The sequence below is a fragment of the Canis lupus genome, chromosome 30, assembly GCF_048164855.1.
Source record: "Canis lupus baileyi chromosome 30, mCanLup2.hap1, whole genome shotgun sequence".
Lineage (NCBI taxonomy): Eukaryota > Metazoa > Chordata > Mammalia > Carnivora > Canidae > Canis > Canis lupus.
The window spans coordinates 14,186,020-14,198,191 of record NC_132867.1 but is presented as its reverse complement, the minus strand read 5'-3'; the positions used below and the strand labels follow the sequence as shown (position 1 = coordinate 14,198,191).

The window sequence follows — 12,172 nt, the reverse complement described above, 5'->3', positions numbered from 1 at the left end:
CATTACACCACTGGTTAAGTTATTGTAATCGCCAGTATCAAACAAGTAATTTATAAAATAAGAATATTTGATATAACCAAGATAAAAAATGTGACTAACAATTATTCTCACACTCACTGAAAATACTATACTTTTGTGTTTTATTGGGTAATTTACATTAAAAAATACGTCCGTTCTGAGGACCTTCCATTTCTTATCCCGAATGTACACTCTATTGAATGCACTAGTATCCCCTGTTGTACGAGCTCATCAGATCTCTGTTGACGTAGGAGTCTCATGAGTAGGTAACGTAAACTTAGTGGGGTATATTTCCTGTAGATCATTGTCACATGAATAAGAAGACACAGTTGGTTCAACCAGAGCCGATACAGATTTGGTACAATTTTAGTGGATATTTGTGATTATCTGTTAAAACTTGAGATATTCACAGCAGCAAACTTAATATTTTAATTAACTTCCTTTAGATTATTCTGCTTTTGTATTGATCCTTTACCACAGTTCTTCTTAAATTAAAGATACATAAGACTTATCTGGAAAGCTTGCTAAAATTCAGGTTTCTGAGCCATAACCCTTGAGATTCTTATTCTCTAAGAATTGGGTTGGGCTCAATATTTTTTTATTTCTAACAAGTTTTTAGAAAATGATGATACTGATCTACCACACTATATTTAAATATGGTGCTGGCTATCTATTGGTCTTCTATAAAATACACAGAAGTCTTCTAGATGAAAACACAGTACAGCAAATGATTAAGAAGCCTGTACTGGCAGACAGATTGCAGAAATTAAATAGGGAAGGAGTGTTCAGAACAACATACACATTCAGCAATTCAACATAGCAAGTATTTTCTTTAATCTTGGTTCTGCATAGTGTTGTTTACATGTGGTTTATATTATATGCAAGGAGTTAAAAACTAAGAATTTATTTTTAAAATCCTCTTATGAAGTAGAATCTGCAATCCCCAGCTCCATTTTTTTTATTGAAAAGCTGAGTATAACGTAACAGTAAATTAATGAATCTCTATTCTTAATTATCTATAAATAAAATAGAAAAGAAAAATATCTAACAGATTAGAAGAGAAAACCATGGGAATTAGAGGGCATTTCCCTAGCCTGTTACTGAATTCAAAGGATTTATTTTTACTCACTTATGAAATGCTGATTTCTATGTTTTGCAAAGTAGACACATATTTTGAAATGTTTTTTTTTTATTTTAATCCATCTTCACTACCAAAAATAATTTTGTTGGCCCATTGGGTTTCCGCATTGATTGTGAACAAGTGTTTTTTTCTCCCTGTGGTGGTGGTAGTGGGGGTTGTTAGTGGTAAGTTTTCCCAAGACTTTGTGAGAGACCCAAACTTCTAAACTTATTTTCTCTACTTCAGTATCATTCCTTCTGAGGGTTTCAACTCTGTTGCTAGGCATTTTCCAAAACACAAATATGACCACAAAACTCATTATCTTAACTAAAATCTTCTGACAGCTTCCCATTGCTTTCAGCATAAAATGAATATTTCTTAGACTTGTCCACAAGGTCGCTCATAATTTGACCCCAGCCTACTTCTTTTGTTTTATAGCTATACATTTTACTTGAACCATAAAAAAAGCAATTTAGTGTTCCTTAAAAATATCCATGTATCCTCAAGCTACTGATCCTCATGCCTAAAATATCTTCATCTCTTATCTTTCCCACCAATAATTCCTATTTGTCTTTTAGGACTCAGCTCATTCTTCCACTTCTTTTGAAAATTTTCCTTTGTGGCCCAAGTTTCTATTAAGTCCTCATTCTCAAGATTCCCATTATACTATTTGCATACTTCTAGCATAGCACGAGCTGCACTGTTCATCTACATCAATGTAGATCTTAAACTCCTGGAGAGAACAGGACTGTGCCACTTATTTCCCTTATCAGAGTGCCAACAGGGAACAGAAACTCAGGAAATACTTTTTTTTTTTTTTTTTTAGTAAATACTTTTTTAAAACATTAATTTCCTGGGCGCCTGGGTGGCTCAGTGGTTGAGCATCTGCCTTTGGCTCAGAGTGTGATCCTGGGGTCCCAGTTTTAGGTCCCACGTTGGGCTCCCTGAGTGGAGCCTGCTTCTCCCTCTGCCTGTGTCTCTGCCTCTCTCTGTGTGTCTCTCATGAGCAAATAAAAAAAATTAATTTCCAACCATGTCATGAGTAATGAGAAGATTTGATATCGAAAGTAAAGTTGTAGAAGACCTGCTAAGAACTATTACAGTGTTTAGAATGGGAAGGTGACACAACGCAAACAATGATTAAGGAAAAAAAGAGAATGCATTTAAGCTGTTACAGTAGCTCATATGTGGAATAAGAAAGAGCCCACGTATGTATGGTGTTAATGTTGTTAAGCAGTGAGAAGAATGTTGAATGCAGGCCTTGATAATCCCACAATTTCTCTCCTGAAGATAAAAAGCACAGTGTCAGTGTAATTGGAGTGAGGAAAGGAGAGGCATTTGTCTCATGAAGCATGATGGGATTTTTGGAAAAAACGGGTATAGGTAGAGGTCAGTAAAAATCAAGGAAAATATATAGGCCATTAAAAACAAGATTCCATGGTGTGAATGAGGTTCTGAGTTCCAAATTTTGAATTTGGGCATCAGTTGCATAAAAACGGGTTGACTCCATGAGCAATGAGCATCTGCTTTGTGAGGTAAGAGCAAAGAGAGGTCAAGTGATAAAGGCCCGTGATAGCAGAGAGAAAAGAAATTCTGGCCAAAGAATACATGGCTTTCAAAGGGGGAAAGGTCATTATTATCAAGATAGTGAATATACAAAACTTTTAAGTCTTTGTGTGCAATAGATTTTTAAGTCTTGAATATTAGATATTCTGAAGTTTTAGACACATACAGAAGTGAAATGTCATTGTGAATAGTCCACATGGACTATTTTGCTGAGTGACGTTTCTACTGTTCTGCTCTGGGCTCACCGCTCCATATCCCAGCCCAGGTAGAGTGTGTACAGCAGTACCATCTGATGATTCCTGCCTCCCCAGAGCTCTGCTTCCTCCCCTCCTACCCCAATCTTTCCCTCCTCCTTGTCGCTGGTACCTCACCACTTCCTCTCCTACATTCTGTCTGCCTTCCTGCCCTGGCCTGTTTCTATTCATCTCTCCCGAGAGCCTCACCATGGGGGTCCATGAGGATGTGGCAGAGACCACATGGGGAAAGCACAAAGATTTCCCATAACTAGGCAGAAACAATCTCAGGCAACATCTTTTCCCTCCCCCACCAGTGGTGGCCACGCATCTTCTCCTTGTTCTGTGGGATAGCATATGGAAGTTAACCATTCTCTGTCCAGCAGTGTCATGATTCCCTAGACCACTTCCTTTGTTCACAGAACTCCCTTGCTGTTTAAAATTAAGTGTGACTCATCAGAACAAGAAGGAAACCAGATGTGACATCTGTGGCAAGTCTACCTCTGACCACCACTGAGATATTTGGACATAAATGCTATCCATCATTTGTTGTGCTGTTATTATCTTGTGTTACAAATGCTATTTCATGATTCCCAAAAGAATTGCTTGCCTTTGTGTAGTGATTTATATTATAAAAAAAAAAATTGTGTGAGTCCTTTAGTTTGATCCTCAAGCAAGTGTTTGATCTAAGGACAATTATCCTTATTTTATGAAAGAAGTGATAAAGATCCCATGTGGCTGCATGATTTGCTTTCAAGGACACTGCATGGATGTGGCATAGCTGACTGACACCTGGTATTTTTCTCACAACGCCATGTCTTCATGTTTCCCTTGATGATAATAAATACACGGAGCATATTCTTTTCTCAGAGGCTTTTTATTGCCATTTTTATGCAAAAATATTATTTCAGTAGGGCCACTCACAAATAAGAAAATTGAGGGATCAGAATTCTAAACAAGAGTTCTGTCCATGAATTTGTGGCCAAGCTAATGCTTAAAACCAAGCTTAATGATAATTATCCCCATACTATTTTTATGGTGCATGCTGTCCTCTGGGTCTTTCTTGGTTTTGTTCCTTTTCTTTGTTCTCAGAACATATGTAAGAATGCATTACTTTGGGGTAGTCTTTATTTTGTACTACTCCTGTAACATGAGGAAATTCACATTCACGTGCCTCAGGCTAATCCTGACACATAACCCATTGACGCCATCGTCTGGCCTCTTTTCTTACAACTTGGCCCATTAGTTTTCCTTCTTTCTTCCATGTTTTCAGTATAATGACTTCTTTACTACGTATGATAAATCATACTTAAGTCTCTGTGATCTAACAACAAACTTTTTAAATGTCTTTGTCCCTATCTTTTTTTTCTCACAGCCCCTCACTTTTAATGCATGGATGAATGGTGTGCCCTTTCTCTCCATTGCCTCATTTATTTTTTTAAAACAGCACTTAATTAATGTGTGTCTGATGAAAGGAAGGCATGAACTTTCTCATCAGCCCATCCATATCAAACTTTGACCCATCATTCCACTAACAGAGTTCTCGACCAAATTACTGGTGACTTCCAAAATTTCAAATTGAGTCCTTTCTTTCCCTCTTCCCCTGACTTCTCTATAATATTAGTAAGAGCCAACAACTTCATCATTTTTGAATCCTCACCCTTTCTCCGCCATGATAGCACTAAGAGTTTCTTCAAAACCCTTTGGACATCTCCATCTACCTTGAGAAAGTAGGACAGAAGAGTCAAGAGGAAGGGCACCAGAGCCAGGCTAATGGATCCCACCACCGACTAATACTGGGCAATTCACCTAACTTCTTTGTGCCTGTTTCCTTTAAAATGAGGGTAACAATAGTATTTAACTTGTGATTTTAGGTACTACCTAATAGGGTTGTTTTGAGTATTGAAAGTGTTAATACATGTAAGGTGCTCATGGCAGTGCCCAACATCTAGTAATGACCTAGGAAACAATTTGATTACTACTATTGTTACTACTGCCAGGACCACCAGCACCACCATCATCACTATTGCTTATTTTCCTCTTGCTCTGCCTCTCTTCTTTCATTCAGAACCTACACATTGGATCTCCCTACAGCTCTTCTCTCAGCTCTCTTATGTCCTCTGAGTGGTCTCCAAAGCCGTAATATCTATTGTCAAGGCTACATGTCCACTGCACATATTTTTTATGCAACTCAAATCTTTATTTTCAGCCGTTCCCATGAATTCCAGATTGGTGACTTAGTCTGGTTACCACTTACTAAACCACTACCTTTTAAAATCACTATGGTATTTTTAAGCCAAAATTCCTAAATCCAATGTCAGTATCTTCCCTCGGAATATGAATTTTAGCTCACTTATTAAGGTTGGTAATCATCGAAGCTAGAAATCCCTACTTGCTTTTTCTCCTTGCCTCCACTTCTAATTGGTATTATCATTAGGAAGTTTTATTACAAGTGAAACATAGACCTTGAGTAGAAATGGCTTAAGTATTATCATTAATTTGTTTTTTATATCTCCAGAAACTCGATTCTTGTCAGTCACTGTTTCCTCTTCCTAAAAAAGAGACTTCAAGGAAGCAGATGAGTTCAGCAATCATGCTTGTAGTTTCGGCAGCAATTAAAAGGAAGAGATTTAACAAACAAACAAACAAAACAAGCAAGCTTTCCATCTTGTAGGTAGGAATTATTCCCTGACTTTCTCTTATATCCCATTAGCCAGAATGTAGTCATGTGGTTAAATGCAACCACAGAGAAAGCTTGGGAATGATGTCTATTCTAGGTGGCCTGGTTTTCATCTAAAAATTGACATAGAAGAGGAGAATAGTGTTTTCGCTTTTCTAATTTCAACTTTATTGAATTATAATTGACACATAAAATTGTAACACGTTTAAAGTGTATATCATGGTGATTATACACATACTTTGCATATGTGTTTAAAGACTCCCCTCACCTAGTTAATTAACAAACCCATCATTTGATATGTTTATCTTTTTGGTGATTTAATGAGTGGTCTCCAATATCTATTATCTTATAAATTATAATTTTAATAGTTTCCCATATTTTTCCTCTTCTCCATTGCCATTGTCACTGACCTAGTTTAACGTCATCATTCCAAAAAGGCAAATGCTATAAAATTTGGTCTCCACATTGCTGATAGATTCAACTTTCTAGAACACACACCTTATCATTGAAACTCTCATCTCAAATTCTTCCTTAACCTATCCCACACTATAATATTTGCAATTTTGTTAGAAAGGGCAAAAATTGTACTCAGTAATGAACATCAGCCTAATTATATAAACTTCACTCCCAACAGTCTTTGTACTTTGTCTTGCAGCCACATCAAATTATTTGCAATCTCTTGAGGTTGCTGTTCATTTATTTGTCTTTGTGGGTTTGTACATGCTATGTCAAAAGATCATGAAATTTTTTCCTCCCCTTTTATGTCCTTCAAAATCCAGCTCAGACATTACTTTCCTATTAGTTTTTTGCTAGTTTTTTTTTTAATGTTCTTCAAGATTCAGCTCAGATATTACTTTCCCAGTTTTGTTGTTGTTGTTTTAAATCAGGTTGAGTTGCTCTCCTTCATCTTCATCCCCCATAGATCACTGCATCTGTATACATCATACATTCTACTGCAGAACTTAATCTGTTGTCTTGTAAGAGGCATTTTATATATATTTTTCCCTCTATGACTGTGAATGCCATGGGTAACTGTTGGGCTTCTGTTTGTCTACAGTATAAGTGGGTACTCAGTAAAGGTTTGTTGAGCTGTTAAATATCTGAAGTTAAATATATTATTATATATAAGTATTATAATAATGCATGTTATGCCTGTAAAGAAAATACCTACCTCCACCAAGCAATGTTTCAAGCAAGAAGAACACAAAACTTTAGGATATTTCAATCTATACTTGAAGAATATAGTTAAATTACCTTTTACTAAATTGTCTTTTCTTAATGTTTAACAAGATTTTTGTTCTCAAAATGAAAATAATCCTGATGAGACTTAAGAAATTCTGTCATGAAATGTAAATGTTTCTAGTACAAAAGAATGCATGTTTCCAGGTGAGAGCACATTTCCCAAGGGCCCAGTGCAGTCCCCTGGTGCAGTAATCTACTACTTGTCATTCTACTGAGTTGAATAGAATCCTTCTCCAGAATGGGCTCACTTATTTAATAGGATCTGGGTCATGGATTTAAAAAAATGTAAATGCTTAAGACAAATAGAGGAACTCTGTCATTCACAATATGTTTTATTTGATGGCTACACATCTGCAGTTTCTTGAGTTTACAAATTTGATTGTTGTTTTATAATATTAAGGATATTTTTCTTGATTTATATTTTCAGTAAAATATTCCTCACTGTATGAAAGAAAGGAGATTGAATAATTTCTCACTTCAATCGTTTTGCTCCAGAATATCAGTTAAGGTACCAAACTTCCTTCACTTTATCTTGATGAATAGGAAAATTATTCCACAGACATCACAGAACTAATCACAAGAATCTCTTAGTCTCTGTATTTCATATGCCATGTTCCATTTTTTCTCATCCATTATGTCTCTAAGGTAGAATTGCCAGAAACTCAACTTGACATCATAGCATTTCTTACTCCCAGTGTGTGCCTCTATTTTGACATTCATCAAAAAATTTTGTCACTGTATGTGTGTAGGTACATGCAGGTCTTCACATATGAGCAGCAATTTGCCATACACAAAAAGCAGTTTGTCTATCCTTTGATAGTGATTTGTGTTTCACTTTGATATCTGCAGCCCCCCAAAATGTTTTCTTTCTTAACAATTAGCTAAATAGATTATCAAAAATGTGTGTATGTATATATAAACATAAACAATTAAAATCAATCTTTATAATGATCTAAACTTCTGAAATACTGTTTTCCATCCGTGTTGTAAAAACAATCTAAGAATAGACTTGCACTAAAATAACTAGAAATGGCAAATAACAATGTGAACTACCTTGCAGTTTTTGAAGGTCAAGACAAATTTTAATAATGCACAATATGATACTTGTCTAACTAATAGATTTAGCATAGCTAAATTGAAAGCACTGTTGGAATGGAAGAAAATCAGAATTTAAATTATTGAGCAATTGAGCTGTCATTAAAAATGTCAAGAATGAAGTTTATTTTCCCTGGAGAATATGCTAGTTCTACCCTGTGCTTTTTCTTTTCATTTTAAAATATATATCCAAAAGTATAGGCAAGCATATCATCCACATCATTTTTTGTGAATTTGTTTTTCTTTTTACATTTTGTTTTGGCCCAATATTTTGTATAGTACAATCAAATGAAGTATAGATAATTAAAAAGGCAAAGCCATATAAATTATTTTTTTGTGATCAATCTGCTGCAGATGCAGATATCCTTAAACATTTGACTATTTATTTATTTTTAAGTAATCTCTACACCCAGTATGGGGCTCAAACTCATGACCCAAGATCAAGAGTTGCATGCTCTACCAGCTGAGCCAGTCAGGAGCCCCCCAGTTCTTCAATTATTGTTAGAATCAGCAGCAGCAAATAACTATTAAATTGCTATCAATGCCTACTCTCAAGTTTTGTGCCTAACACACTGTGAACTGGTAACAAACAATTTGTGGACAATCGTTGGTCCGTGGACCATGCATTGAGTACCACTGCTCTCACTAGGCAGAGCACATATTCTCTGACACATAAATCTTGAGTTAATCTTCTATGGTCTACCATAGTCTAGGTTGCTTAAGGGTAGAGATCAGATCACTAAGGTAATATAACCAGACTTATTACACCGAACTTTCTATATTATTCCAGATTATCAAATAGGGGTCACTGATATTTTTGTCACTAGTATTGGTTAGGCTGGCCCATCGTAGATAGACAAACTTGTTTATAGGTATAGAATGAAATTTTAAGAGCTATAAGGAATATCCAGCTATACATACCCAGATTATTTCAAGCAGGGCTAATCTAATTCATTTTTCATTCAAATGCTATATTACATTTTGAATTAAGAGACATTTTATTCCTGCAGGTAGAATTTTAGGATCAATTATAGCTAGTGTGAATTTTAGTAGGTACTTCAGTATGATTATATTAATTTAAACATAAAAATTGGGCTACTTATGCAGGAGTTGGAGTATGAAAGCGCTTCTCAATAGGCTGCTTATTTCAAGGCTTACCAGCCAAATTATAGTGTAATTGCTTTTATTTGATCTTTTCCTACCTAAAAACTGTCTTGAGGGTGCATGTTTCACTCCATTTGATTTGATCAAAGAAAGAGAAGTCCATGAGTTTTTCAAAGAACATCCAGATTCAAAGTGGTAAGGAATATTCTATGTATTTTTACTGCTCCATATGGGTAAGCAGCTTCAACTACTTTTAAAAGCAGGAAAGAAAGAAAGAAGAGACAAGAAGGAATGCACATAAGGTTTAGCTTTATAATAATTATTTAACTTCATATTTTGAAGATAAAACAAAGTATTTAGAAGAACACTACTTATATTTGCCATGATTATGTTATCAATCACATAAGGCCTTTGCCATAAAACTTAGGCTGTTTAAACATTATTTTGTGCTTATTTTTACTCCAAGTTTAGAATTCTAAATATAATTATTATTTAAAAATATTATTGCTGACAAACCTCAATTATATGCCAAAAAGTTACTTTTATTAATTTACCATAAAACAAAATTAATTCATTTGGGAACTAATAGTGATAAATGTAGCACTATCCAAGACTCTGTGATCAGAGAAATATTGAGGACCATCTTTGTTAGTTAGCCATTTTAAGTATTTCATCTATATTTCTTCTTTACATTTAATTCTCAAATAGTATCTTATGGTTTAAACCTGAAACCATACATGAATCTTTCCTGCCATAGATCTACGAGTTATTTTATTTTTGGCAAATAAAAAACAAATGAAGAACGAGAGTGATTGTTTATGTGTAATCAGGATGAATAAGAGAAAAGTAGGATAATTTTCATAATCCACACTAGCTATAAGTAGACGCACCTGCACATCTCAACCACTACTTTCAGTGCCCTGGGATTTACTCAAGGGCCTGATCTTACTCATTTAATGAACTATATGTTAATTGTTCAGCCATTTCTAGTGACTTACCAGGGTAAAGTCACTAAGTGACTTGGAAATGTACTGTCTCACAACCAGACAGTAGCTACATTTTAACTGAAAAGCATGACCACCACTTATATTTAAGCAAGGAAAGGAAGGAGGGCTTTGGTTCAATTCAACAGACATTTATTAAGTGTTTATATGTTGAAGAGTATTAACACTGGCCTAAATTACTGTTATTTTGTAAGACGGTAGGAAATGGCATATAATGGACTATCAGTTTAACCTTTGTTCTCCAGGGAAATCCTGTTCAGTGAAAAACTTGTCATTTGGGCTGTCATAAGGCATCCATTTCTTACTTTAGTAAGAAATATAGGTTAATCGGGCATTTATACATTATACAGATAGCAGGCTCAGGCTGTTGAGTTGTGTGTGCTCCTGAGGCAAACAGGCTCAGGGATCATCTTCCAGATAAGACCATTTTATATGAGAGGTTTATGTGCATTGTAGAATGTCACACATTAATTTTGCTTCTTTTGCTTTATTTGTTTGTGTTCATCTTAGCTTGGATTTAAGAAAAATTTAGCCCATTGAAACTTAAATTTTAAGAGGGCATGATTACTGAAGCTCAATTTTGGGGAACATTTTATTTAATGCTGTTCAATGGGACAGAAAGGTATCCAGGATATACTTGAGGATTCATTATATTTCTTTTAATAGAAAATGTTAACATCAATTTCCAGTGGAACGCATTAGCAGCTTCAGTCTTGTAAAGTGTTTCAAATTAGAAAGAAATTCTAAAAATAAAAGAAAGGTTTATTTAGGGGAAAACATTTGCTGATTCTTTCCTTGAAACTTATATTTTGGGGAAAATTTAACTCACTGTATGAAAAAGGGAAAGGTAAAATGCTTTCAAAAAGAGAGAACCTTGCTTTCTCCATGGAGTTTAGACATGACACTAGGGCTGCCAGTAATACCTAAAGCAAATGATCAGAAATATCAGGTATGTAATTCATGCCAGGGACTCTGCTTGACACACTCTGCCCTCCCTCTTACTACCCAAAGGTGATGCTTTTTCATGGCATTAGCGGCTTGACAATATCATCCCCTTCCCACTCCACCCCCATACAAACTAATTTTCTTCATTATAAATTATCAAACAATATGCATTCAGTTCTATTTTAGGAGTATTCTATGCATATAACAGTATACATTTTATAGGAAGAGGGTATAAAGGTAGATATAACCAACTTTCAGATATAGCAAAAGAAATATATATTTCTATATTGTAAATTACAACCATTTTTCATATTCAACATGGGTTCTCTTTTGCAACTTCCCTAATTTATGAATTTTTGCTTCCCCTAAGCATATGTAGTTCTTGTTTGTTCTTGTGAAGCCCACATCTTTGGGCTTCACATTCAATGGGAAGTCTACTTAAGATACTCTCTTGTCTCCCCACTTGCATCCTCTCTCTATAAAATAAATAAATAAATCATAAAAATAAATCACAGAGTAAAGTGAATAAGAAATCTCAGCCAAAAAACTCAATAGGAAATAACAGGATTCATATTATATTTTACAACAATAATAGATTAACAATGGTAATGGTATTATCATTATCAAGATAGTCTTTAAATGGCACATTATGCTTAATGAAACATGGAAAATCACGCTTTGTTTTTGCAACATAGGGTAATAAGAACTAAATTCACATTTGTCCAATGAATAGTATGTAGTGTGCTACTGTGTATTTCCTCTTTCAGGTGTATCACTAAATAATATTAGGAATAATTCTGTCTAGCAGTAATATATGACTATGTGAAAACTTTGAATTCTACCTAGAGTATTTTAGTTTGAAAGAGAGAAAAGAGAGAGATGCGCAAAAAAAAGAAGTCAGAGCAAAGATAGTAACACTCAATAAACATTCTGTGCTCAATCTTTTTCTTCCTCAGTGCTTTACATTCTTGAACTCATTTAAACCTCTCCAAACCCTATGAAATAGAAATCATTATGCTATTTATGTAGATGAAGAAACTGAAGCACAGGGAACTCATATACCTTGCTGAAAGTGACATAAGCCACAGAATTAGGATTCAAACCCAGGTACTCAACGTCCTCTACACTGCCTCTACACTAGCAAGGATGTAGATTTGCACACACA

The 12,172-nt window shown here is 34.9% G+C and overlaps 1 protein-coding gene and 1 long non-coding RNA gene across 19 annotated transcripts in view; both read left to right on the top strand.

Annotated features, from left to right (window-relative positions):
• ROBO2 (roundabout guidance receptor 2) overlaps positions 1 to 12,172 on the top strand; it is a 1,635,491-nt gene that overhangs the window by 885,132 nt on the left and 738,187 nt on the right. The window lies entirely within an intron of this gene.
• LOC140621468 (uncharacterized) overlaps positions 1 to 12,172 on the top strand; it is a 139,197-nt gene that overhangs the window by 30,514 nt on the left and 96,511 nt on the right. The window contains exon 1 of one of the 2 annotated variants that reach the window (XR_012021182.1): positions 7,279 to 7,367. The exons of the other annotated variant lie outside the window; for it this stretch is intronic. This is a non-coding gene — a long non-coding RNA (uncharacterized lncRNA). Of the gene's footprint in view, positions 1 to 7,278; positions 7,368 to 12,172 lie in introns of those variants that run through there. 2 annotated transcript variants of the gene reach the window in all.